Source organism: Corvus kubaryi, unplaced genomic scaffold (assembly GCF_017639235.1).
Source record: "Corvus kubaryi isolate FWS band 111438036 unplaced genomic scaffold, C.kubaryi_AGA036_p1.0 split1-131, whole genome shotgun sequence".
In the NCBI taxonomy this organism is placed as follows: Eukaryota; Metazoa; Chordata; class Aves; order Passeriformes; family Corvidae; genus Corvus; species Corvus kubaryi.
Window position 1 is genome coordinate 5361119 of NW_024582073.1, and position 26309 is coordinate 5387427.

Below are 26309 nucleotides of genomic sequence, written 5' to 3' on the forward strand. Positions count from 1 at the left end.
GGATTATATAATTGCCAAGAAGAGATAGCTCCAAGTATCTAAACTATACTTTTGCAACCAAGCCTGCAGCTGTAGCTCTGTGGTTTCCCCACAAGAACTCATACAAAGTGAAATAACATTCTGTCTTACCCATCTTCATGATTAGATAAAGCCAAGAGTATCTGTGCTGTGTACCTAGCGCAGGTAGGTTTTTTTCCTATTTGTAACAGAGCATGAAATTGGCTTCCAAAATGCACTTGGGGTAGAGTTACAGCTTCTCTTCACTGAAGCATGCTTGAAACTCCCACATCAGCAGGCTTTCTACATAGGCACTTCTGATTCATATGGCAGTACAGTCGAGTTGCAATTGGCATATGCACTTATAAAGGGAAAACTATGACCACATCCATCTAGAAATAAGCCCTGACTTTTTAAAACATTACACCGAATCATTAGGGGACTCTATGCTATCTTTCTCACTCTTCATATGCCAGGGGAAAAAAACACCTGACTGGCTCATCACTCAGAATAAAATGATCCATAAGGATGTGGCCTTTGGTTTGAAAAGTGTGGGCAAAATGCTGACACAAGTGGAAAGGAAACAATTGCCTCAGTGGGAAGCACGTGGGTGCCATGCAGAGTGCTTTTGTGACCCACACAGTGGCTGCAGCCTTCATCAGACCAAGCAACTATTCTTCCACCCTTGGAAACAGGACAAAAAGTTAGATGGCAAAAAAGTCATACAGCTCCCCACTCCAAGAAAATTCAGTCATAAAGGTCTAAGTGTTTAGCAGTAAGAAAATCAGGGCTGCAAATAATTAATTGCCTTTAAAAGAAGTTAAAGATGCAATACTAATATAACTAAAGATATCAGCTGTAATGAATCATTGGACTTCCTGGTTATTTGACTGACTTGATTCATTTTATCTTGAAATGTTTTTACAAAGTGCACACTGATCAATTTAACCAGAGTAAGACGTTCACTGAAAGAATGATTGAATTTGTGTCAGTGTGAGTGACAGTAACGTATTTCTGCCAATAATAGTGAAGAATAATATTAAAGAATGCAGAAGAACAAAGTGCTCGTTTCTTAAGACATAAGCCAAGACGTAAGCATTGAGAAATGGTTTGATGTCATACTGGGAGGTAAACATTGCACAGACAATATCAGCGTCAAAAAAGTGCACAATGAAATACAGAGATGATGGTATTTTTGAAACTAAGAAGGAATATGTCTCTGGTAATTTTTCTTGTCTTTTCCTTTTGTCCTTCATGTTACTCAGAAAAAGTTTTCTGTTATTCAAAATCAGAATCAGGCTCCTGCTACAAGAACATTACTTGTTTCTTTCAAATCTTAAACATTAAAAATATTTTTCTGATTTAGGATGCTTTGTACTTGCTGGATAATCAGTGATGATGATTTCAGTCTTGATAATTTTCTCTCTCAAGGGGCAAAGGGTAAAAGTAGACATGGAGATGCCATATCAGGGAACCCAGACTTGCTCCTGGACCCCAGCCTCCTCCATGAGATAATCAAGCAACACCAGCTGGAATTCCTGGTTTAGACTGAGGGACTTGTGGGATACTGGATTTTTTAAATCTTTTTTTTTATTAACTGAATCATTTGCAAAGGTTTGTGGATATTTATACACCCAGAGATATGGGACAGGAGACTAGAACCATCCAACTACCAGCAAGTTCAACTTCACTTTCAAACCAAGCCTGACAGCAAGAAATTCTTGTTCAGAAACATGTGTTTACACAGACTGCTGCTATTAGTTACTGTTCTTACAGGATTAGTCATAATTCAGCAGTAGTAATGGATAACACTGTCATTTTCTATACCTCTGCAGATGTGAGTGGACAGAGCCAACAAGAGCTATGTGACATTGAAAAACTCCTGGAGAAACAAGGTGACCCATGGGCAGTACAGGCGGAACAGAAAAGCTTTTAAGACACGTGAGAGAAAAGGCCAATTGTGAAGAATGCCAACAAAGTGCATCATACAGCATTTTGTAAACCAACACTTCACACATGTAAACCTCTGCATAAATGGTAACTAGCTGATCTTCATAGCACTCTAGCAAGCTTCTATCTTCCTTTGTAGGATATAAACTTGAAACAAGCAGATGAATTGCCCAGTATGATAGATCAGTGGTATAACCAGGACCAGAATGCAACAATTCCCATTTCTCTGTCTAAAACAAAGCAGAGCACACAATTGTTTGGGCTTTCCATCTCTGCCAAACTTGAGCACAAGTTCATCTGAATCCTATCCATGAGGACCACATTGCACCCAGTGGGATTTGTTTCACCCACAAACATGATCACCTGTGGATGTCAGTATGTATTTGTCTTATATAGGACCATAAACTATTTTTTGATTATTTGTTTAATTTATTTTTTTAACATCTATTTGTTTAAAGATCTTTCCGGAGTTCTACCATGGTGACATTTTTGGTCTGGTTTCCCTTCTTGCACAATGACCAGTTCTCTCACGTACAGATATTTTGCAAGTACAAGTCTTCAGCAGTTTCTAGGAGATATTCACTGCAGTATCTCTTAAAAACAGATTTGTTTTATTAAGAACTCAAAGTGTCGCATTTCCATACCACTGCAATTACCAGGTAACAGTGTTTTTACTTTTAAAATACCATTTCCAAGTATATCATCTCACTCTGTGACTTGTAATTCTTCTGGATAAACATGTTTGAGATCTGTGATGGTCTCCCTGGTGATAGTTGCCATAGTGCTTCACAGGATTTTATTTCTGCTCATTCCTCAAAAGCAGGACTGTGGTTCTCTGAGGGAGGCCCAGAGTTGCACTAGTCTAGGATTTTATTGTCTTTGCTATTCTGCCCCCACTAGGGAATAAACTACCCACACATGCCACTGTCATCTTTACCCTAATCCACCGATTTTGCTCAAAATACGTCACAAATCATTATCTTCCGTTTCTTAGCACCTTATTACACCTTATTTCCTTGGTTTCTATCTAGTTTTCATCTCAAGCAGAAATTATTCTCTATTAAAATTTCAGACTACTTTTTATAACATTATGAACAATACACCAAGTTTTTAAAATTTCAGTTATATTTAAATATATGTCAAAATAATTTAAAATAGGAAATATTAAAACTATTGTGATGCTAATGACTTCAAATGCTATGCTGCCCACATGAGCAAATACACGTACCTCAGGCCAGTTCAGCCTTATTCATATTGATAAATACCTTACCCAAAACCCCTTTTTTTCCTTTGGGAAGATGGTGCATTTGAAGTAGCAGTTCATTTCCACTACCTTTGCTGTATGTTAAAAGGCACTTTCAGCAGTGTCTTGTCTAAATAAGTCAAAGCTGAAGGATCATCTAATAAAATAGGCACAGAATCTGGTTCACTGTAGTTTTGAAGTCAGGTGTTCAGACTGTGATTTCTAAAGGGCATATATAATACACTTATCACAATGAAACCTCTCCTCACAGTAGATAGAGCAGTCCTTTTAAATTAGTAAGCACAGATATATACACATATTATTATATGAAATAGTAGTTATTGTCTCTCTTCTGCAGGACTTGCACCTTCTGAGTGATTGAGGAACAGAGAAGAATAGATGAACTCTCTTTCAGCCCAATTTAATTTTTGAGATTTATTTGACCTGAGGACAATTTGGCATAAAATACGCGAGAAAAGTGCAGGATGCGATTGAAGGTTATCAAAAAGGAAAAAGCTCTCAGAGAAGTGTGGACACAAGGCAGTGGCCTTCCAAATTGCCACACAGTTGTTCAGGCAGCTGGCATTATAACACCATTAAGCAACTATTTTGTGGCCCTAAACCCAGTTCCAAGAATAACAGGTTACGTGAGTAACAATGCTTGCCCACACAGGATCTTGCATCATGGACCCATCCTTCTCTAGAATCTGCAGCATGGTGTGGCATGTGGAAAGGCCACAGTGGCATCCACCTGATCAGAACTGCCTGCAAAATGGCTTTCTCCAGCCCATGAAAATTTAAATTGGAGACATTGTCCTGTTCCTTGACAAATAACTTTTGAAGATTTTCTAGCTTGTAATGCGGTCACAAAAGTACAAAAGGTGTTTTTGGCATGACTAATAACCTGTCTTACCACTAGTGTCCATACTGACATACTGCTCACCTCCCTGGGCTTGCTCAGCCGTAGCAGTGGACGAAGGGTCCAACCTTTGCCCGTTCCTGTTTCTTGGTGGCAGATGGACCTGTCTACTTGAACAGAGACTGACTGCAGAAGCTGCAGCAATTTTACATTTCGGTCATCTTTATCCAGTGCAATACTTTCCTTTCTGAACATTAACAAATCTGTATGTGCTGAATAAAAAAGGAGGTAAAAGTCACCTGCCTGGAGTGGGTGTAAGGGATGGCATGCCCTGTTAGGTAGTTAGAGCTGACCAGAGGTAGCTGTTGATAAAGAGCTGCTCCAGGTCCTGTTCTCCTTCATGGCCAGGATCACAGGATCACAAGTTCCAACTGTGAACTCCTGATGATCACTTCTAACTGGGGAAAAATTGTACCAGTCACCAAGCATATCACGTTTGTCAATGCAAACCTGTCTACATAGCACAGAGCTGTGCCCAGGAGGCAAAGCAGCTGAGTTGAAAATTCCATCAGCATACTGTTGAGCCTGAGATAATACACCTTGTTCAATAACAGGACAAACAAGGACATCTGTACATAGCTCTAGTGCTGCAGCAGGAACATTCCCTAGTGCTTCACCAGGGCAGAATTTAAACTAAAGGGGAAACACAATGACGGTAAGTCAATAAGGAAACAGTGTCGTCCTTTCATAAGGATGTCAGTCAATGTTCATCTACTTCAGGTAAAAATAGAAACTCTCCCACAATGACCTAGATTTTCTGGTTCACATTTCTAGCTCAGTCTAAACTTGCATCATTCAACACTAAACTTTCCAGAGACTCTAAAACCTTCCTTATAAACACATCATAGCAGATTTACTGTTGGACCAACTGTATTATGTGCGTCTCTTAGAAACACCCAATAAAAAATTATAAATACTTCAAAGAGGTTTTAAGTACTGATGAAATAAATGGACCCAGGGCATTGGAAAGAGCTAGATATGGTACAGGCAAGGAACAGCCAAGTTTCCTCACATAGTTATGTCTCTAAGGCCTGACCTGCAGCAACCATTTTTCTCAAGGACTGGTTTCTTTCCTTTCACCATGGCAGATGTCTGCATGTGCCAGGCAACTGTCCCCAAAACATCATCCCCAAAACACCTGCCATCAAAAAAGGAGCAGGGAGGTGGCATGGCCTGGATAAATGAAATACATGCTATGTGCATATACATACCTACCTGTGCACACATACTGGGCTAGCCTCACGGCTTTTAATAGCTGAGAGAGAAAGAAACTTGGTGGAACAGGCACAGACTGTGGAAATGACCACGTGACAAAATCAAGTGTGTGGTATGAAGCCAGGGCAGACAGCAGTTAAGAGCAGAAAGAAATGAGACATCTGTGGCCTCTCAAGAGGACAGACACATTCAGACACTTCATGGAATAAATGAAATGGTCAGTGGTATCAGATGGCAATGCCAACTACAAGATATAACAGCACTTAACCTGTGGCGCCAGCTGGGGATTGATGAAAAAACGGACTGCACAGACAAGTGGGAGATTGCTCAGATGGAGCTGCTCTCCAAAGGATCAATAGGGGAGTGAAAACAAGATTGGTTAGCCTTGCCTCAAAATCAGAGAAGCAGCAAACAAACAGGCTAAAATTTTTAGCTGTCACAGGAAAGCTAGGGAGAATGAGGACTTCTTTGCAAAAAATCTCCTCTTCTTGGTATCCCATTTCTCTTGCTCTTGTTAATGTAGCTAAACATTCTTTGAAGTTGAGATAATTTCCTTCATCCAGCTTTCCTCTCCCCCTGACCTTGTTCTCATCCTGGCTGAATTAATTACTTAAATTAATTAAAAACATACTTGTCTGAGTAAAAGCTCTTTTATACAATGTGTTAAGAAGAAATATTACATTGTTGTATTAGTTTCAAGTTTAAGAGATTTTACCTTTCTGACTATGCAGATCTTCCCGGTTGAGAAGACTGATTTTCTGTGCTTGCAGGGATACCTTCAGCACATAATTGTAATCAAATTTCATTCACTCCTCCTTCAGGAAAAGACCTTTCTCTTCCTAACTCTCCTCTTATTTCAATGAATATTTTTTAAATGCAAACAATACTTGATTGTTTTTCAAACTATTTACATTCTTCCCTTTCAAACCTTTAGTCCTTGTCCAGTAGGATTTCTTTGTACTCTCAATTCCTGGGATATTTCCTCTGTATCTGCCTGTTCCAGACTGAACTGGCTTTTGGGGGTTTTATGAACTTCTACACCTATTCCTAGCAATACTGGCTTCACTGTCTCTGCTTACTGATCTTATCATAAGCCATTTACCGTTTCCATTTTATCCTTCAATTAGAGCCTTCTTCAAACCCATTCTTTCACATTCCTTCCCTAGGCTGTATAAAAGAGAGGTCTTTAATCTCCCCTTTCCTCTAATTGAAGCTGTCCTTCCCAGCGTGTTTTCCACTGCAATGCTCTGGTTTTCATTAAGCCATGACAGCAATACTCCAGTTGCTGTTGCTTTCTCTTTAATGTGGTTTTGTAAGAAAAATAGCAACTTCTTGTCTTTTCACAGAACATGGAAAGAAAGTTTTAAATTATTAGCCTCATAAAATACAGCATTGCAGTACTGATGCCACATAAGTGCTAGGGTAAGGAAAAATAATCTTCTGTTTCTAAGTCCCAAACAGGCAATGTATTACCAAGAGTTGCTGCCTGATTAGGCTATGAAACATCAATACCTTCCACTGTAAATGGAATGACTGCAGGTCAACCCTGCTAGGTAAGAAAAATGAAAAGGTAGAGTTGGGAATAAAATGAGAAAAGGTTCCTTGAGTCATATAATTGTTCTATCCAGGGGCACACTTAAACAGTCACAAAGTCCTGGTCCAGATCTGCATAGATGGAAGAGCTGAGACAGTCAAGTCCCAGCAATAACCCAGTGTAAATTGAGAGCAGATGTTAATCATTCAGACTTTCTTCTCCACTGGAAATGCACTGACTAGCAGCCACAGACATCTGATCAGATCAAAATAAGACAAGTAGTGGTTGTTTCCATAAGCAGGAAGCTTTAGCCTACAGCTAACAACAGAGCTCTGCTATTATCCACCAGCCACAAAGCTAACAGTTTCTCAGACAGGTCTCACAAGCAGTGAGCAAGATAACAGAGCAAGTTCCTAGCCTGACTTGTGTCAAATGTGCAATATTGCCAGTGCTTTTGTGCTGTGGTGTTTCTTACGATCACACTTGCAGACTGCTATGTTTGCTCTGAGACAAGTGATGAAAATGAAAAGACATTCTCAATGTGTGCTGTAAATCGCATACAGCTGTTGGAGTAGGATAATACCTGCTTTTCTCATAGCTTGTTTTTAGTTAAAAAGAAAAAACAAGCAATTATTATTTCTAAGTGGGAAGGAAGGAGAAAGCAAATGGAGGAATGAAAAGCAATTAAAAGCTTCTCAAGAAATTTTCTCCTGTTTGTTCTTGCCTTCTTCCGGGATGAGACTTCACAGCCAGAGCTTAAAGATCAGCTTGAATTGGAAGCAAGAGTGTGTTTATGTTCAGTTTAATCAAGCTCAGGGTTACAGTGAGATGTGATACAAAACCAGCTGTTTCTGACTCATATGATTCAAAGTGACTCCAAAAGCTTCAGGGTGTCTGTGAGGTGTTTCCGAGCCCAACACGGGTGAGAGCAGGGTATTTCCGACTACTAGGACATGTCATGGAAACCGGGTTACAGCCCCTTCAAAAACAGGGGCTCTCAGGCATGTAAAGGATTAACCATCTTCCCAGGTATTATTCCTTTGACCAATTTCCTTCTTTGTTGGCCTATAAATACTTAGACTTTTTCAGTTTTAAAATGTGATGAGTGAGTAACTTCCTTACCTGCCAACCAAAAAAGGGCCTGCTAACTCCAATGGCCAGTGGGAGCCCATTTCTCCACAGAGGCCCTTCTTCTCAGTGTATGGGGTCAGATGAGGCGTGTTTGTCTGGGTAACACCTGGGAGTGGAAACCCAGACTGGCTCCCAAGTGCCACACATCATGGATTTAGGTTCTACTTTGGCTCTGACCAAAATAAGGACAGTGTTGTACTGTGTTCAGACATCTATAGTGGGTGCTAAATCCAGATGAGCCAGCAGTCAAGCAACAGGCATGGGGAGTGGGATCCAAAAGTGTGAGCTGGATACAACTCTACTCTTGTGATTTTTCTGTTGGGTTTTCTGTTTGGTTTTTTTCCCCATGAACAAAGGTTAGGATTCTAACATCAAAGCACTGGCACAAAATGGATAATCATGATGACACTGAAAGCTACTTCAGTCATGGCCAATTCAGGAGCCTGCTGACCACAGCATCCGTCCTTGTGACCTTCTCCTCTTCAGTTCCTCCTAACATGCACCCTAGAGTATAACAGCACATCTAATGAGACATCAGCCCAGGATTTTTGAATTAATAGAGCTGATTGAAATTCAGAATTTCTGTGCTATAAGGAGGTTCTAATATCGCAAGTTAATTCTTGCTGTCAATCAAAGTTTGAAACAAAGTATGTTCATCATGTTTTGAAAGTATTTTAAGGATTTTTTTTGGACTGTGTAGATTTTTTATATTAATTATATTTATCACATTATTTATATGAATGAGAGCTTTTTACCTTGACTTTAAAAGATTAAAATTTTAAATATTTAGAAAATTAAAACTGTTAGAAGGAGTGTCAGTTCTAAATAGTAAACACAAAAGTTACATTTGGGAAATCAAGAAAGGAAAAGTTCACCATTATTGGAATATCTCACTGACTTATTTTAAAGTGATATTTCACATAACAGGCATTAAAACAAACAAACCCACCAAACCCACAAAAAAAAGCCTAATTATGAAGCAGTATTTTCTGATTGCCAAATGCTATGGCAGAAATTTTTTGTTCCACTTCAAAAAGAGTGCTGATGATGTGCTTCTGTGAGTAGGTCCCCTTGAAACATAATTTAGAACCAGAGACATTAACAGAGAAGGCTTTTACAGAAAGAGTGCTGGTCTGAGGAGGGTTTCAAGATTCTGAGCTTGCTGCTCTGGTTCTTGATTCAGCTTTTTCTAAGGTTTTCTTTGCATTTGGCAGGCAGCTCTTGCCTGGGTTTTTTCATGGTCATGTCCATTGACCTTTCTGAAAGAAAACTATGTAGAGCAAGTAGAGCAACACCCCCAGTTGCTTTCTTTAAAAGAAGTGTCCACTATAGGAAGTCTCAAATGTAGTATTGGTGACCAAATTTTTATAAATAAGGCTCTTCACTGTTCACTGTGCACTGTCAAGTAACAGGTTTAAGTCATGCTGGATGGTAAGTGCTGCACAAGGATTAATCTAGTTACAAAATCTGATCATTCTGGTTTGTGTCTGGAAATTTCTCAAAGAAAAGACAGACCACTTTGCCTTTTGTTCCCAGTCACCACTACTTTATCACGATGTTTCCAGATCACTATTTTAGATGCTAAAGGATTTTGTGGGCTATAAAAGTAGCTTTGTAATGCACTGTGATTTTTTTTTTAAAAAAAGGGGGTTTTATCAAAAGATCTAGTTTCTTGTAAGTTATTGCTAGATTTTATTCTAAAGATATTCATTAAAATTTTTCTTGATTGTTATAATTTAAAAGTATTATAAACTGTGGAATGATGAAATTTAAATAAACCAGCCTATTACTATTAGTCATCTTCTAGCCTTTAAGTACAGAGCAGATTTCAAATACCTAATTAATCCAGTGGCAGTTTTACTAAGGAACTTCAGTTGTGACTGCTTCATTCTTAAGGCGCAAATTTTGCTCAAGCCAAAGTAGCCATTCCATGTTCACAAAAAAGTGCCACAATATCCTCTCTCCTGCTTAGTGGAATCTATATAAACTGCTGCATTTTCTAACCACAGCAAAGAATCCCTGAGGCTGGGAGGTGACTCTCTTCCATCCTCTTCCCGTAAGCAATGTGCTGCATTAGAAACATTCCCCTGAGACAAAGTCTGTTTTGTTCTGCCATCGCTGGTAGTTGGGCTGTGCAGTCTTCATGCAGGCATCATCTGCACCTTCTGTCCTTTCATTTTCTACTGGAGTCATTTTCATTCCCAGCCTGGGCTACTCTGGGGAGATGGCAGCTGGGGAAAAAAAATCTCTTACCAGGTTTCTGCAAATATGAAAATTAAATAAGAGCATAATGAATAATGCAAATTTTAGCTGGAGTCAATGAGCAAACAATGCAGTTCAGGAAGCAGGCAGAGAGCAATGGGGGCTGTTAACACCTTGGTAGTGGTTGTTTCCTCTGCACTGACCAAGAAAATGTCCTTTTCCATGAAACAACTGAAATGGCAATACAGTTGGGGTGGGAGGTGTTCATTGAGAGTCCAAACCAGGCTCTGCGATTTCACTTAAGGTTCTGTACCACAAGGGCAATTGAGCAATAGTTAACTGAAAGTGTAGATTAGTGCATGCCACATAAGGCATGTTACAGGACACCTGGAATCAATTCAGTGTTAAGCCACGGTTCATGTGCTGTGACATTTTTATTTCCAGGTGCCTAAATTTGGACTTTTGATCACTCTTTAATTTTTCAAATTTTCACCAACTGTTTGTTATGTTGCAAAAGTGTCTGTGACTGATGGCAGGATAAGGTCAAAAGGTATATCAAGCTTTTTATTTGGAGGAATGCACTCTCTGATGCGAGTGGCCTCAAGCACCACTCTTAGTCTTATCGTGAATTACATTTTTTTCAGTGTCTCATAGTATGCTTCGGTTCCTTCAGACAGTGGTTAGAGACATTTAACAGCTTTCAGTGTCATCATGATTATCCATTTTGTGCCAGTGCTTTGATGTTAGAATCCTAACCTTTGTTCATGGGGAAAAAAGCCAAACAGAAAACCCAACAAAAAAATCACAAGAGTAGAGTTGTATCCAGCTCACACTTTTGGATCCCACTTCCCATGCCTGTTGCTTGACTGCATAAAAACATGCTCCACGCTTTGGTGAGCAAGCATGCCACACCTAACATAGCTTAAATAAGAACTCCGTCTTCCTTTCAACTTTGTTTCCCTTGCAGAATACAGAAACCCTCCTCCTTTGTACGCCAGGAACTGCAGTCCACAGCTGAGCTCTCATGAAAAGCTTCAGATGCCTGGTCAGGACTATGTGAAGAGTTTAATGATCAGGAGACCCAAATGGTAGGGTAACAAGGTGCACTGCAAAAAGGTGTTGTATATCATACACACTATATCTTCCTGCTTTGTTACTTCTCTTATGGCCAAAGATGTCAAATACTAGGCCCATTTTTAAACACTCATCTGTCTCCATATGAAAAGTGCATCTTCCACATTACTTTACAAATCAAAAATAACTTTATATACATCCTTGTTCTTACTGTACCATGTGTTTGTTTTTGAACTAAAACACCCACCCTGTCAAGCTATATTTTGGGCTATATGTGCTGACATGTGCTGAAGTGAGAAGCATCCTCTGTTTATTCAGTCTTATCCAGATCCTTGTACCACATTTGTAACAAATCATAAAGCACAGGCTGAAACATGAAAATGTTGTAACAGGGGTGTCATGGTTTGGTATCACCTTCAAATCCACTTTTATCTGTTTCTCATCTTCCCTTTGCTACTCAGAGTAACCATTTCAGGGCTATGCTTGATTCTTGACAACCTGCTCTGGGTTTTGCTGTCTCCCAGTTTAATAAATTTATCACATCTCCTATGCTTAGCATTGCTTTTCCACACAAGAACCTTAACAACATTTATATATTTTTACTGAAATTTTCTCTGAAGTTGAACTCTTTCTCTGACATGGGATCAGGAAAGTAACACTTGATCTTTAAAACCAGCTGGATAAAAAAAATTAAAATTAAAAAGAAAAATCTATCTGGCAAAATAAAACATTACAGTCAGAAAATGCAATGGAGGAGGTAATCACTGTGCCTATATAATGGATAGTAATACACAAGAAACAGACACAACTTCTCTATTAAAGTAGTCTGATGGTATTTTCAGAGTTCTAGAACAAATTTTCATTATTTAAATGGAGAAGGATGGCTAACACGTAGTATACGTTTATCTTTAGGAAATGTGCTACCAGGAAATAGAAACACAAGATCCAAGGTGATTTTCCCTCTAGTTGCATTATACACATATCAAAATAAAGAATAACCCAGGTAACACTACATCACACACAGAGAAAGGCTGGATTTTAGCTATTTATGTTCATATGACTACTAACTGGCAGGGTGATGGTGAATGCGTTCCATTGGGGAAGCTGGCAGAAACTGTTTGAATATTCCATTTATTCTCCTTTCTCTGACAATGAACAAGGAAAAAGAAATATAGAAGCATACACCATAAAAACACACTAAGAAAATTAGTTTGGGAAAGTTCGTTTATTTGTGATAGGATAATTTGATTAAGGACAATTAAATTTTAATGCCCATTTAAGTCAAGTTATGTGGTCCACCGACTCATCAGATTGAGTGATAGCCAATGCCAAAGTTTCATTTATCACCACGTTTTCACTTGTGAGGAGCCAGAGAAACTGGCTATTTAATCCTTAAATTAAATGGCTGTTTGAAAGGTAATCTCAGATTAGGTAAACCCTGCGTGTGTTTATTTTTGCTCTCTGAGTGGGTCTGCTGGTTTTAACAGTACTGCTCACATACATCAAGTTGGTCATACTTTGCAAGAATGAGCCCCATCCCCACTTCTCTCCATCAGACCAAAGACCAGACCTCTGCAGCAGAAGAATGTGATGTACCAGCCAATTTACTGCTTCCTATCATCATAGCACAAATTTAGTTGAACTTCCCCAAGCATGATGGTCCAATGCCAAACTTCCCTTGAGATATCCCCTGGAAAGAAGAAAGGGGAAGAACAAAGACACAGGCAGGATACAACGAGCTTGGGAGACACGGTCTGGCCATTTCTGCTGCTGCTGAGACTTTGGCTGTGTAGGAAAACCCCCTCTCCTACTGGGCAGTAGGACTTTCCTACTCCACTGCTGCCCCATGCTTCTTGGCTCATCTTCCAATGCAATCTGGGTTCAGTTCTGTGGGGCTGAGGTGGTTTTGCTGCAGTTCCCACCCTTCTGATGCCAAAAACAGCTGGCTGCCTGCACCTCCAGTGTCTTCATATCAAAGTGCGTCTTGCTGACTTAACACCTGCAGTAAAGAGCAGCCAGGCCTTTTTGTCTAGCAGCAGACACAGATCCAGACGTGTCAGTGCTATTATGCATGTCCATATTATCAATCTGTGCATCCCTGTCAATCTGGCCCTACTGGATTAACTGTGTCTGTGTGGCACAGCAGCAGCTTTGCTATGTCCTAGTTCTGGAGCAGCCATGCATGCATGATCTGGTTACCAGACATATTAATTGTATCTGGAGGTGGCCATTTTATTTGCTTTTTAAATAAGACAGCTGATCACAGATGGATTATCTTTATCCTTGCGCATAATAGCATGACCTTTCCGGACTGCTATCTGAATATTTAGTCTTTTTTTTTTCGGCACACAGTCATTTCCTGTGCTTCAAACAAAGAGTTTATTAAACACAAACACATTTGAGATGAATGCTCAAGTAAGAGTAAACTCATCATTCTCTTCAGTGAACAAACACAGTGGAAACCTGATGAGAGCAAAAACTGTTGTAGTCTGAGATGCATTCATTACTGGCTGAACATATGCTGCAATTGTTACTACCATTTATCACTGCCTGGTGGCAAAGCAAGATTCATGACTAAGCAGTGCTGGTGATCTCATAGCATCCTTCTCTTTTCATAGTCACAGCCTTCTTACAGCTGTCAAAATTTCAAGCTCTCACATCATGTAGGTTTGAAAACCTGGAATGTACTTGGAAAGTTAAAAATCGTGGAGATGTTTGCAGGTCTTCTCAGGTCATAGAAGCCCACTCTGTCCACTGGGTGCTCCTTTCACAGTCCCATTTGATAACCCCATTGTTAAATGTAGAATAGCAAATGCACAACAGTGATGAACAATCCATTCTGGCATTGAAGTAAAGCACCATTTCAAGAATATTGTTTCAAAGGTACCTTAGGGCCAGATCTCTTTGGACTGAACAGATGTTAAAAGATTTGGCTGGTTCTCCAGCTGTGAACCCCTTGCAAATGCATCATTTAATAAGAAACTTTTCCATTTTAATCTAAGACAGATGGTGTGCCAAAAGGGACTGTGTCAGTCTGGCCTAATGACACGAATAAAGGGGTAATTATTTTCTCCTGTATCTTTTCCAGTGTTTCAATGCATTTGAAACTGTTGCTGTATTTGCTGGTTCTCTTTAGTGTATGATATGAAATCCCTCAGCAATGGAGAGTAATTCAGGCTGCATATGGCAGTGGCAGAAAACTAAGACACATTGAGAAACTGGAAATGAAAGAAGTGTTCCATTTCTTTTGATGAAAGTTTAGCAGGGAAAGAAACCAGACATTTTCAGAGGAAATGGGATACTGCTTTTCAATCTGTTCTTTACTGAGTAAAGGCTGAAAAATTGTTTACTTTCACAAAGGTCATTGTTGTTCAGGTCATGAAGCAGGAGACCTTCAAAAGTGAAGAGGAGCTAAATTCAAATTGCTCAGAGAAGCAAAAACACAGCAAAACTTGGAGTCTGGAAAACTTCAGGCAAAACCAGATAAAAACAAAAAAACCCACAAAAACATTATGGTGCACAGCAATGCAACTAAGACAGAAATACTTTTGTGAATAATGGCTTATAGCTGGGGGAAGACAGGATGATACAACATACACTGTACAGTGCACTCGTAGAGTGGTAAAAGTGGGATCAGTTATTCTGAGATTTCTTTCATGTCATAAAACTCAGAATCATGTCAGAAGATTTAATAGACTTGTATGTTGACAAGAAAGCAACATTCCAGTTCCAGTATCAAGAGCAGGAGATTTGTTTCCTAGAGGTGTATTGGACAAGACAAGAACATGTGAAAGATCACAAGTGAGGAGGAGACTACATCTCCACAGCAGTGTTAGAGAGCGAGGAAAGAAGCAGATTATGCCTTGTGCTGACTCCATAGGAGTGTGGCACACACTGAGCCAGGCTGAGGAGAAGAGGAAAGTGCAGATGGGGAAGGTGGGAGATTTGCAGACATGTGAGTGTAGCTGTGGATGTGGAGGAAAGGTGAGAAAGCTGCAAAGGATCAAGATGAAGAGGGCAGAGATGAAATTCTGAAGAAGGAAGGAACCTGGTTCTGTTGATTTCCTTGGGGTGACTATACTGACAAAAGACATTTCTCTGTCCCCACATGACCTTTGTAATTTATCCCTAATCTGTGTTGTACCTTTGAAAATGCCAACTTCAGAAGGTCTTAAGCATGGCCCTTTTTTAAAGTATTTGTTTCCACAAATTGAACAATTGTTCAATTTTGTATAATTGAAGGTTTTTTTCCCCTGAATAAATACATTGGTGCTATATATCTTTCTGTTTATCATCCACAGCTTTGCATATGTAAGAAACCACAGACATCTTCCCTTGGGTGGGAAAATCAGTCAAGTTTGTATTAGCTGGAGTGAAAAAAAGGCAAAAAAAAGCAGTTTACCAATGATTAGGCAAAAATCTGATTTCATTTCAACTTAAAGCACAAACAGGCAGGTAACCCTTTAAACCGAGTTGTACAGAAGGTCTCCTGCTCTCACAGAAATCACTCTGTAGAGCAGGGATAACAGTTTATCATGAAGGCTCATGGACCATCACCAGTTGTGTCTTCTAAAGCAGCCCCAAGAACTGGTAATTCATCACACTGAATTCCAGGTTTCTTGCAGGAGTTCACAGCCATCACCCCTGCTGTGTCCTTTTTTTCCTCTAAGGCTACTCAGCCACACACATCCAGTTCCAAACCTCCATGAGGATGGATCCTACAGCCCTTTAAAGCAAAACTCAAGAGAAGTTAGCAGGGTGCATCTCACCCCAGGTAAGCAGGAATATGCTAAGATACATTCTGCTACCTCATGGATATGCTGGCGCAGTCACAGAGATCTGTCCAAAGTGGTTCCTACAGTCAGACTATGTAGATCAAGATCAAGATGTGGGTTATTTTTACTAGCCAGATATTATACCCTCTGTCATCACTTTCATGGCCTTCTGTCTCCTTTCTCCTCCTACACTTGCTCTTAAAATTGCATTGCCAGCTGAAGTTACCTTTATGTTAGAAGTATCAATGAAGTTAGAACCATGACAGTGATTCATAGAAGAGCAGTACTCCCCAGCTACTTGAAAAAAATCATAGAACTACATTTCTTAAGATAAATGTTCCTTAAAAAATGCAACATACCAATTTTTCTCACATTAAAAAAAAAACCAGCTCGTTTCTGTTTCTACTGTAATTTGTCATCTTTTATTTGCTATCATCATACAACAGCACACTTTCTGGTATAGCATCATTTTGTATACAAATGTTCTATGTCAACAACCCCTGAAAGCAGCATTTTTTAATTTCAGTGTGAATGTTACTTCAAAGTTATCACAATGTCACATCAACAGACTACTGAAGATCCAGCAAAAATTATCATACCATGCAATTTAGCTCTGCTTTCTTACTTAAATTGCCATCCTATTCACAAAGTGAAAATGTCCTAAATAATAGCAGAATAAAGAAAGCAGAACAATTTCTGAAGTAGAATAATTTATCAGGACATTAATTTAGAGCAGACACTAAATGTGAGAACAATGTGTAGCAAACACTATGAAAGTTGGGTTTATTCAGAGCCTTGCAAAACCTTAGAAGAGAATAGCTTTCAAAAACAGACAGTGGCATGCGCATAAAGGAATCTTTTTACTTGAATACATATATATCTTGATAAATATTTATATAAGATTATGAAATCAGACAAAACACAATGCAGAGGGTTTTCATAATTATTAGAGTGGTGATAATCTTTCTAGGAAGGTAAAATGCCATTTGAAAATGGTATCATTACTTTATATATGGAGTATGGGCTTAATATTAACTGACTTCAACTGGAGCCAAACTAGAGCAATGCTGATACTGTGGCACTTTCCAAAGATAGAAGACAATTTTACCAGTTTAGAGACAGCACTGACAATCATAAAACCTTGCTGCAGCCCTCAGCTTTACCAATGAAATCAGTCATGGCCACAAGAAAGTTATTTAATTCCTTTGTACTGGAATTCATTCCACGAGCCGGCGGTGCACTACTAACCTCCCTTCTGGGGTCTTTCATGATTTGGTACTAGACCAAAGAGGTCTTACAATGAAGTATTTTGCTTGATGCACTCAGATTTTACTGACAAATTGATACAATTTTTTATTTGCTTCATCCAGGTTTGTTCATAAATTTCTGTGCTATAATTATTTCCCTTCTCCTTTCTCTCTTCTCTTTCAATTAGTTCAAAACGAATTTTAGTGACATTGCCTTCAGTGGAAATAGGATCAGAAACTTTCATAGAAATTTCTGGCACTACTGTGGAAATGTTGGAAACTACCACGAAAAATTATTCTTGGAGGACATAGGAAGCAGAAAGTGTTATTCGTTTTAAAAGTCATACAATTTGTAAGCTGTGTGGCTGGTTCTGGTAGCAAGAAGAGTGATTCCTTAATAAACCTAATGGATGCTGTCAAATTCTATGTTTAAATATTTAATGTAATTTAACTGCCTAAGAGCATCCCATTCGAGGTTGTCTGGATTTCAGGGCACATGAAATCTGATCAGACACGGACTGCATATAACAGTAGGCTCCTAATAGAGCAGTCAAAATGTGACACAGATGTCAGCCTTCTCTCGAGGGATCTCTCTTCAGGAATAATTAGTTGGTGGCATTACTGGTCAGAAAGACAACAAACATTAAGTGATTTCAGGTTCTCTGATGAGTGAGCACACACACAGGGCTTGAATTTAACAGGGACTATTCATGTTGTGATCATGACTTTAGGCCCAACTTTTAAATAGCAAGTTGCTTGAACTGCTTGAGAAGTCTGATGGTTTGGTTTACAACACAGGAAACAAATCCTCAAGTGATATAAACTGCTACTGCTGTAGCAAGATGGTAATTGATAGTATCTGAAGGTCTGTAGAACAGTTAAGATAATTTCCCAATAATATTGTATAATTTTCAGGAACTTCAAAGACTGGAAATTTTGACAATGCAATTTTAAGTGTGTGAGTGCATTTACAAGCCTTTTTTGCCCTGTCTCCTGCTCTCAAGGGTGCTTATCAAGTTTAATATCACAACGTACCACTTGAAAAATAAGTGTAAGACTAATCACACCTGCCTGCAGCACTAGGCAGCCACATATCTCCTATCTTGCCATTTTTCCCATGAAATTTACATGGAGACATAGGAAGACTAAATACTAGTATGGTTATTGAAGCAGTAAATTCTCCCTTCACAATACTCAGCAGTATTTCAGACTCAGATGTGTTAATCAGTAAAAGAAAACTCATCTTTCATCATGCTAAAACGCTAATAGAAACCAGACTATCCCTGACTTCATCTTCATTGATTTTTGCTTTGTTATCAAAGGAGCCAATATTGATAGCACATATATGATTAATAGACAAAAATAGTCTGCCTGCTGGAGAATATTGGTAGGGATAGAGTAGTCACAAAGAGGAATTTTCTTAAAGATAGACCATCCAAAAGCCTATAACCATCACAGTTTCCATTTATTCCTTTCTCCTTAAAGGCTTTAGTGTGTTTACCTGCACTGTTTTGTCTGATTCCTCGGGTATAAAAGTTGCTGACAGTAATGTGTACTAATCTTAAAAAATACAGGCACATTAAAGGCACTGAGCTTCAGTTATTGCTTTCTGAAAGCTTCCTCTGCACTACTGCACTAATCTAGTTGTAGAAAGAAGTCTTCTCATAAATGAGAACAACCTCATTGCTTTGACAAACTGCATCAACATTTCAAAAACAATCAGTGCTCTATATTGCAAAAAAGTAACAATGCACTGCTCTGGAGGACTGATAATGGCATCAGTGAGAAGAAATATATCAAATTCCCTGCCGGGCTGAATCAATGTGTTCTTATTGAACCCAAGCTTCCTTATGAAAGGTTAACTTATTTTCCATGTATCACAGTATTGCCTCTTCTGTACTGGCAGAAATGAAAATCAAGGTAAGTGACCAAATTAAAGTGCAGGCACTCAGACTCCACAAGTCCATTTCCTTCCCTTCTGTACCACCATATTATCTGTACTATGATAATTTTGCTTATTTATCTTGCAAGCACTTTTTAAGAGAAACAGGACTGACAGTGGTTCACACCTCTGGTAAAAGCTTCCAGATGTATCTGATCACAGGCTCTTTTCTTGCAAATGGCAGGTTAAACTAAGTATCTACACAGCTCAAAGCACACACAGAGCCCAAAACACACACACAGCCCTAAGCACATGTGCACAGTGGTGGGTACACTCAGAAACTCACAGATGGTGGTTTTAGTTTATCTGGCTAGTGGGTCTTCCTGAATTGTTACAATCATTAAAATGGCTTCTTGGCAAATGCAAAAAATTCAAGTCTGATCCAGAGTCTGACCTGCCCTCTCACCCCACCACAATCGTAAGTAAAACAGAAAGAAAGAGTGACAGTATTTTATAGTGTAAAACTTAAAATATTTTTGAAAGACAGTGAAAGGGACAAAAATGCACTTTAATGTTTTGGCTTGTTACTTTCATCCGCTTGCTGTTTACTTTCAGCATTTAGCACAAAGCACAACACTGTGATGCTATGCTATAATATTCAAGAACCATCTAGACACAACCCTGTGCAATGTGTTCTAGGATGCCCCTCCTTGAGCAGTGAGGTTGGACAAGATGATCCAATGAAATTCTTTTCAACCTTGCCCATTCTGTGATTCTGTGAAAGGAGACAAAAAGTAGAGCTTGGCATCACCTGTGTATGAAGCTGTTGGAACCAGAACAGAAAGACCTATTATCATGTAGTCGTAGATATGATAAGAAAACAACGGTGTATCATTACAGGAATTGTAACTAGATTGTAACTAGACAGCAAGTAATTCCCAAGGAATATGTAATTCAAGGACTTTCAGGGTATGTACAATGCTATGTGAAGATCCCAAAGCCCTTTTTCCCTGTGTTCAAATTAAGACAGTTGCTTTGCACTTTACAGTTAATTGCAAATCAGCATCAGTTATCAAAAGTGTGTCAGTTTTCTCTACATCAGAAATGCATTATGCCAGGTAAAGGTCGTTTACATTAGAGACAGGAGTGCAAAACAGCGTGTGTGTTGCTGGCTATGTTGTCTGAGATAACCCACTTTGCTGTCTGAGTAGTTACTTGTGTGTGGCACATTTTGATACTTGAGCAGAAGTTGTATTAGAACCACAGCCAAGAAAAAGAAGTTAAAATAACTGCAGGATGCTTATGAACATAACGCTGACTTTTCAGGTAAGCTTGTGTGAGGAAAAGACCACACACAGAGAGCAGCCCTTGAAGTATAACAGGTTTCCTTTCTTCTCCTGCTATAAAAGAAACAAAGGCTATGTCCTCAGATACTTCTCAGCTAAGCCAGTTATTAGTAGTATGGGCTCTCACTTGGATCACTGCAACCCTCTGACACTTAGTAGACTGTTTTCTTGATGATATTTGTGCTTTGCTCATAGGTTTAGCTGCTAGAGCTGCAGATAAATGTTGATCTGAGTCAAATCTATCCCAAACTGTGGCCATTTTCCCTGATACACAGGCTGATAAAGGGAAACATAAGATGCTTCTAAGAGAGACAAAATCTAGTCTGTTTTTTTTCCTCAACAGCTCCCTCCAGTAATTTTGCTAAAATTCTTACTTTGACCTAGGTGCAAAAAGAGTGGTGGACCTTGTCTAAAGGCAGAACATACTGCCTGGAAAACCTGAGCCAAGATGTCCGTGTTTTACACAGAGCCTGTGGCCAAGGCCAGGGAGCTAGAGAAAACTAGAAAGGGCCTGAAATCACTGTGATCATTGCTCCCGTTTTCCAAGTTTAAAAAAAAAGAAAAAAGAAAGGAAATTTTGGCAAAAATCATCAGATCTGGCTGTTTGACCTCTACGAGGCTGGATGGAGAATTTCACCCAGTAACAGCAGTGCATTCTCTGCAGCAAGTTGCAAGCCTCCTATATGAGCTGAAGTCTTTGCTTACAAAACACCATCAAGATCAGCTGAAGCACATCAGCCAAAATCCAACATCTCCTGTAAAAGTAAAGTTATGTTTCTCTCTGGATGACCCTGAGCAAATGTGTTTTAAAGAAGAGACAGCTTTGTAACAGCAGTATTGTATTCCTACCTTCCCTAAACATAAACTTCCTTCCAGCAAGAAGTTGGTACTGCAATAACAGCGATGCTTCTGCTTCCTCTCCTGCTGTCTCAGAACTCAGGCACACATTTTCTGGAACCATCATCCTTGTGCATTTGCACATGATTATACACGAGTGTACTCAGTTCTTTTGGAAAGTGCAGATTTCCATGCAGACTTGAGGAAAGACAGACAAAATTCAAATATAGAAGGGGAAGTTGAGAAGAAATAACCAGGAATATTTCCCAGTTCAAGCACTGTTTTCTCCCTAGCATTATCTCAGTTTTTCAAAGTAGTTGCATATGAACAAAAGCATCCATATCCCAGCTGGCCAGTATCTGCAGTTACTGTGCATTATTAAACATTTATAGAGGAGCAGCTTCCAAGAAGACTGAGTTGAACACAGGAGGAGCATTTTCATCTAGGGTTACCTCAGAGTCCAGATGTCATTCAGCTTGACCCGTGTCTTGGAAGCTAACTGTGGCTGCAGTATTTATAATTCACAGAAGAACAGCATAACTTAGTCTTGACTGACTTTTAAAAAGTATTACAAGGGTTTTACGTGCATGCTGCCACCTTACACTAGTTAGTGAAAGCCAAAGCTTCAAAAAGCCTAAACCCACCTCATTCCTCAGCTGAGAGGCCAAGACTAGGTTGTTCAATCCTCACCCCAATCCATTTTTCAGAGGTATCCTGTTCCCATCTTCATCTAAAGCCCAGAGACTTAGCTCTGGATAGGGTTTGAAGCATATGTGGATGGAGGGGTGGTGGTTACAGCCAAAGTAAGAGCTGTCAGTGTAATCTGTGTAACAATTGTTGCCCCTACCCCTCACTGCTATGCAAATACTCTCAGTTTTTAACTGCTGTGTGTTCCTGAGAAGCTGCCAACAAAGTTTAGCTGTCTCTTGATAAGCTCCTGAATTCTATAATAAAACAGCAAGAGCAAAATGTACTCTGGAAGATGGCCTAATGCAAAACTATGGCATCGAATTTAAATCATACTGTTACTGCCTTTTTGGAACATTTCCCCAATTTAATGTGCATGTCAGCTGGGATAAAAATATTGAGCAACAAGCTTTGAACTATTTTGGTGCTCTGTTAAAGTGTTTGAACAATACTGCCACGCCAATTTATCTACATTTTATAATAATCGGTGATTTGGAACAAATAATAGTGTAAACACAGCATGTCGGAACCAAACAAATTCTTTTCAAGATATTCTAAATGAAAACATATTTAAGACTATTGTTATTAATTTTAGTACAATCACCATGGAAACCATATAAAACTCACTTAAAGTACTCATTCTTTCTTAAATGCATTGTGTTGCCTAAATGACACATGAATTGAACATAATTGGTTTGGTATTTCAGTGGTCAGTCACAGAACAGCATGTCCTTTGGAACATGCTATGACTGAGTTAATTGCTGGATTTAGTGTATGTGAGATGTAAGTTTATACCAGCTTTGTTTTGAAAAGAGAATGGAGCAAAACTTTTAAAACACTAATAGATATTCTAGGTTACATATACCTCAATTCACTGCAAAGTTTAAAAATTCCAGCAGAGAAAAACCTAGTAAGATTCAAACCTATAGCAAACTCAGCTAAAATAAATGCAGTTGCACTCAAAAATAATGGTTTCACTAGCTTCAGGGCTAAGACATATTTTCAAGGATGTTGTTAGAGGTGTAACCACATTCACAGATCTCAGCGTATATGATGACCCCTTCCCAGGTTCCCGAGCACAGCATTTATGTGCTTACTGGAACCTGTCATATAAACTCTTTCCCAATATACTCCTTGGGAGAGGAGTGGTAAGGAACAGATACTATGGATGCACAACTCAGTCAGACTGTTCTTAGACCTGCCAGATTCCAGGTACAAGTGCTGTATCTTTTGTATGCACACTTGTGCACACCCAGAGGAGCCATTAATCATCCCTTAACATGGATTGCTGGGGTACACTCAGTAGCCTTATTCTTGCTCAGGTTCTGTGATCCTGTGGTCATTCTAGCTAAGCTGGAGGTTGGTTTGAACAAGGGCTACTAAGGCTGTCCATAGGCCTGATGCCAAGCTGCACATTTTCCTCATCCATAGCCCGGACATCTGTGACTCTGCATTTCACAGGCTTCTCACATCATCTAACAGTGGCCATAGGAGATGACCTGGGAACCCTCATTTTCTCTGCCAGCACCAGTCTGTGACTAGATCCACACCACAGGCTTCCAGAGCTCCCTCAGAGCTCATGCCCTCCAGCAGGTCCTGCAGGTGCCAATTCTTGCTTCTGGCTTCATCTCTCAGTTCAGTGAGAAGGAATGAGGCTGCAGCAAGGCAGAGAAATCCCAGGCATTATCAAGTGAGATATGACCTGAGGCCTGACTGTGTGTCCACTGAAAAAGACCTGAAGCTGCGTGTGGGTGCCGCCACAGGCAGACTGCAGCAGTCAAGTGAAGAATCTCCATGTGAGCCTCATGACAGAGTTATACATCCATAAACGGAAGTGGCATCACGTGTAAGTAAGAGGTTCATTTCCACTATTTCTCTAACCATTACATGCCTGGTTTACTTATCCTTAAGCCATGGAACAGCAGTGAGTTTCACAGTGCAGCTTTGCTTCTCCACAGCAGAAGCAAAGGCAGAATTTTCTAAAAACTGTCTTTGAGGTAAAAATTGCAATATCAGCCCAAGGGGAATGCATAGTGATAGAACACACAGAGTTGAAAACAAAATTTAAAAATACATATAAATGCATTACGGGTGACTTCATTTATTAAAATGCTTGAAATTTAAATTTGAATGCATAACCATCTGCCTCAAGGACAAGTTTGATATAAGCTCTTATTCCAATTTACATACATCTTACTTTGCAAAATGCCACCTGAAACTCATGCTAAGTAATGCACAGAGGAAGTAATGCATTTTTCTTCCAAGCATTTGATTTTCATTTTGATAAAAGACCTAAAGAAAGTACTTCAGGCAATCCTAGTCAACATATCACGTATTTCTAAGTTAATTGCTTTGAATCAGTTTCTCTCTAGGACAAGTAAAGGTCAAATTATGTAGTAGAATTACACTCTCTAGTGGTGAAATCCTGGCCCTCATGTCACTTTTTTCTGTAGCTCCATCTCATCCCCTCTTTGTTCGCCTTGCTCTTTCAGAAGATTAACAAATAATTCACCTCATACATGTTGTTACCAGGAGTTATTTTTATTGGCAAGGGCACAGCTACCAGCTCTTCTCAATCTAAAAATTAAAGGAGAAAAATTGAGATTTCAGCAAAGAAAAATTCAAGTGATATTTCTTCACCATATGCAATAGTTGAAATAGCTGAAGAAGATGAATAAACACCATCTTTGTGCATACACACATACATTTTATGAACAAATATTTATTTATGAAGAAATATTTAGTGCAAAATATTTCCCTTCTGGAGAAACAACCACACAGTTAACATGAATTGCCTCTGTTAAATGACCATCAAGGATGTTCTTTATACAGGCAAACTGTAGTCCTAGTACATTCTTTGATCACAAGAAAAAGCTTCAAATTACTCTTGTAATTATCATTTATGGTCTTATCCACCAAGCACTGAAAAAAAGATAATAAAAATTCTGAAGGTATGTTTATCCCAGGAACTGGAAACCTGCATGCTAAGGACAGATACAGCTTGAAATCAAGCTTCGGGTTATTTGCTGTTCTGTGTTGCGTGTGCATCATTACAGCACTCAGAGTAACTTCAGGGATGTGGTGAAGTATAGCCCCACAGGAGGAGGCTGGAAAATCTATTCAGTCCCTAAAAGGAAAAGATGCCTTAAACTTTGTCTATTCACATACCTGAAATGTGCATGTTCATGTCATGCTTTTGTCCTTGCTGAAAATACATGTAGCCATATTTTGAGCCAATTGCAGCAGAGGATCCCAACCTCTGCTAACCTGTTGGATGTGAGAACACCTTCCTTGCCAGTAACCTTCCTCCTCAGAATGTAATTTAATTTACAGAGACCAGTTTCAGGAAATACCCAGCCAAAAATCCTACAGTTTTATTTGTGACCTGTCTGCTTTTGCATGACTCTGCCTCCTGCAGAGCATTTAATCTCTTTGCCTTGCAGACAGATGCAGATCACTCTCTGTGCTCACCTTTGCAAAAAAATATTTTCTTCTCCCGTTTTAGTATCTCCACCATGTCCTCCCTGTACTCAAGAGTTTGGCCAGAGAAGAACAGACACATGAAGAAAAATATTTGCCATGCACTGTATTTGGGCAAGAGTAATCAGACCACCCAGTTCCATTATATGATTTTGTAGCAGATTTCTTGCCTGGGCAACCCCTGAAATTACAAATAATTGCATTTCTCAGGCCTCAGTTGTAAATCTACATTAGCAAACGATTTTGCCCAGTAGGAATGTATTCGAAGAGGGAAGTAGCTGGAGCTATCACAGAAACATAGAATTATACAATATGTTGAGTTGGAAAGGACCCATCAGGATCATCAAGTCCAACTTCTGCCCCTAGGCAAGACACCCCAAGAGTCACACCATGTGCCTGACAGTGTTGTCCAAATGCTTCTTGAACTCTGTCAGGTTGGTGCTGTGACCACTGCCCTGGGGAGCCTCTTCCAGTGCTCAGCCACCCTCTGGGTGAAAAACCTTTTCCTGACATCCAACCTAAACCTACCGTGACACAGCTTCATGCTGTTCCCTCCAGTCCTGTCACCGGTCACTGTTACAATCCAGTCTAAACATAGAAGAGCAAAGAAAACTTGAGTCCCTATGGATAACATGGATCGAACCCAGAAAGGTTTGAAATACATCCCAAAACTTGTTTAAAAACAAAAAAGGTTAGATGTTGGTGCCAAAAAAATTAGTTTTTTTTTTTTTAATTTAATTTAATTTAATAATAAAAGAGGTAAAGAGGGAAGGGGAAGGGGAAGGGGAAG

General features: G+C 39.4%; 1 protein-coding gene across 1 annotated transcript in view; it reads left to right on the plus strand.

Annotated features, from left to right (window-relative positions):
* Positions 1–15544, plus strand: part of USP46 (ubiquitin specific peptidase 46) — a 59478-nt gene extending 43934 nt beyond the window's left edge. The window contains exons 10-11 of the transcript XR_006020619.1: positions 1833–2034; positions 3549–15544. The gene's annotated coding sequence lies outside the window, so the exon portion shown is untranslated. The remainder of the gene's footprint in view (positions 1–1832; positions 2035–3548) is intronic.
* The last annotated feature ends 10765 nt before the right edge of the window (positions 15545–26309 follow it).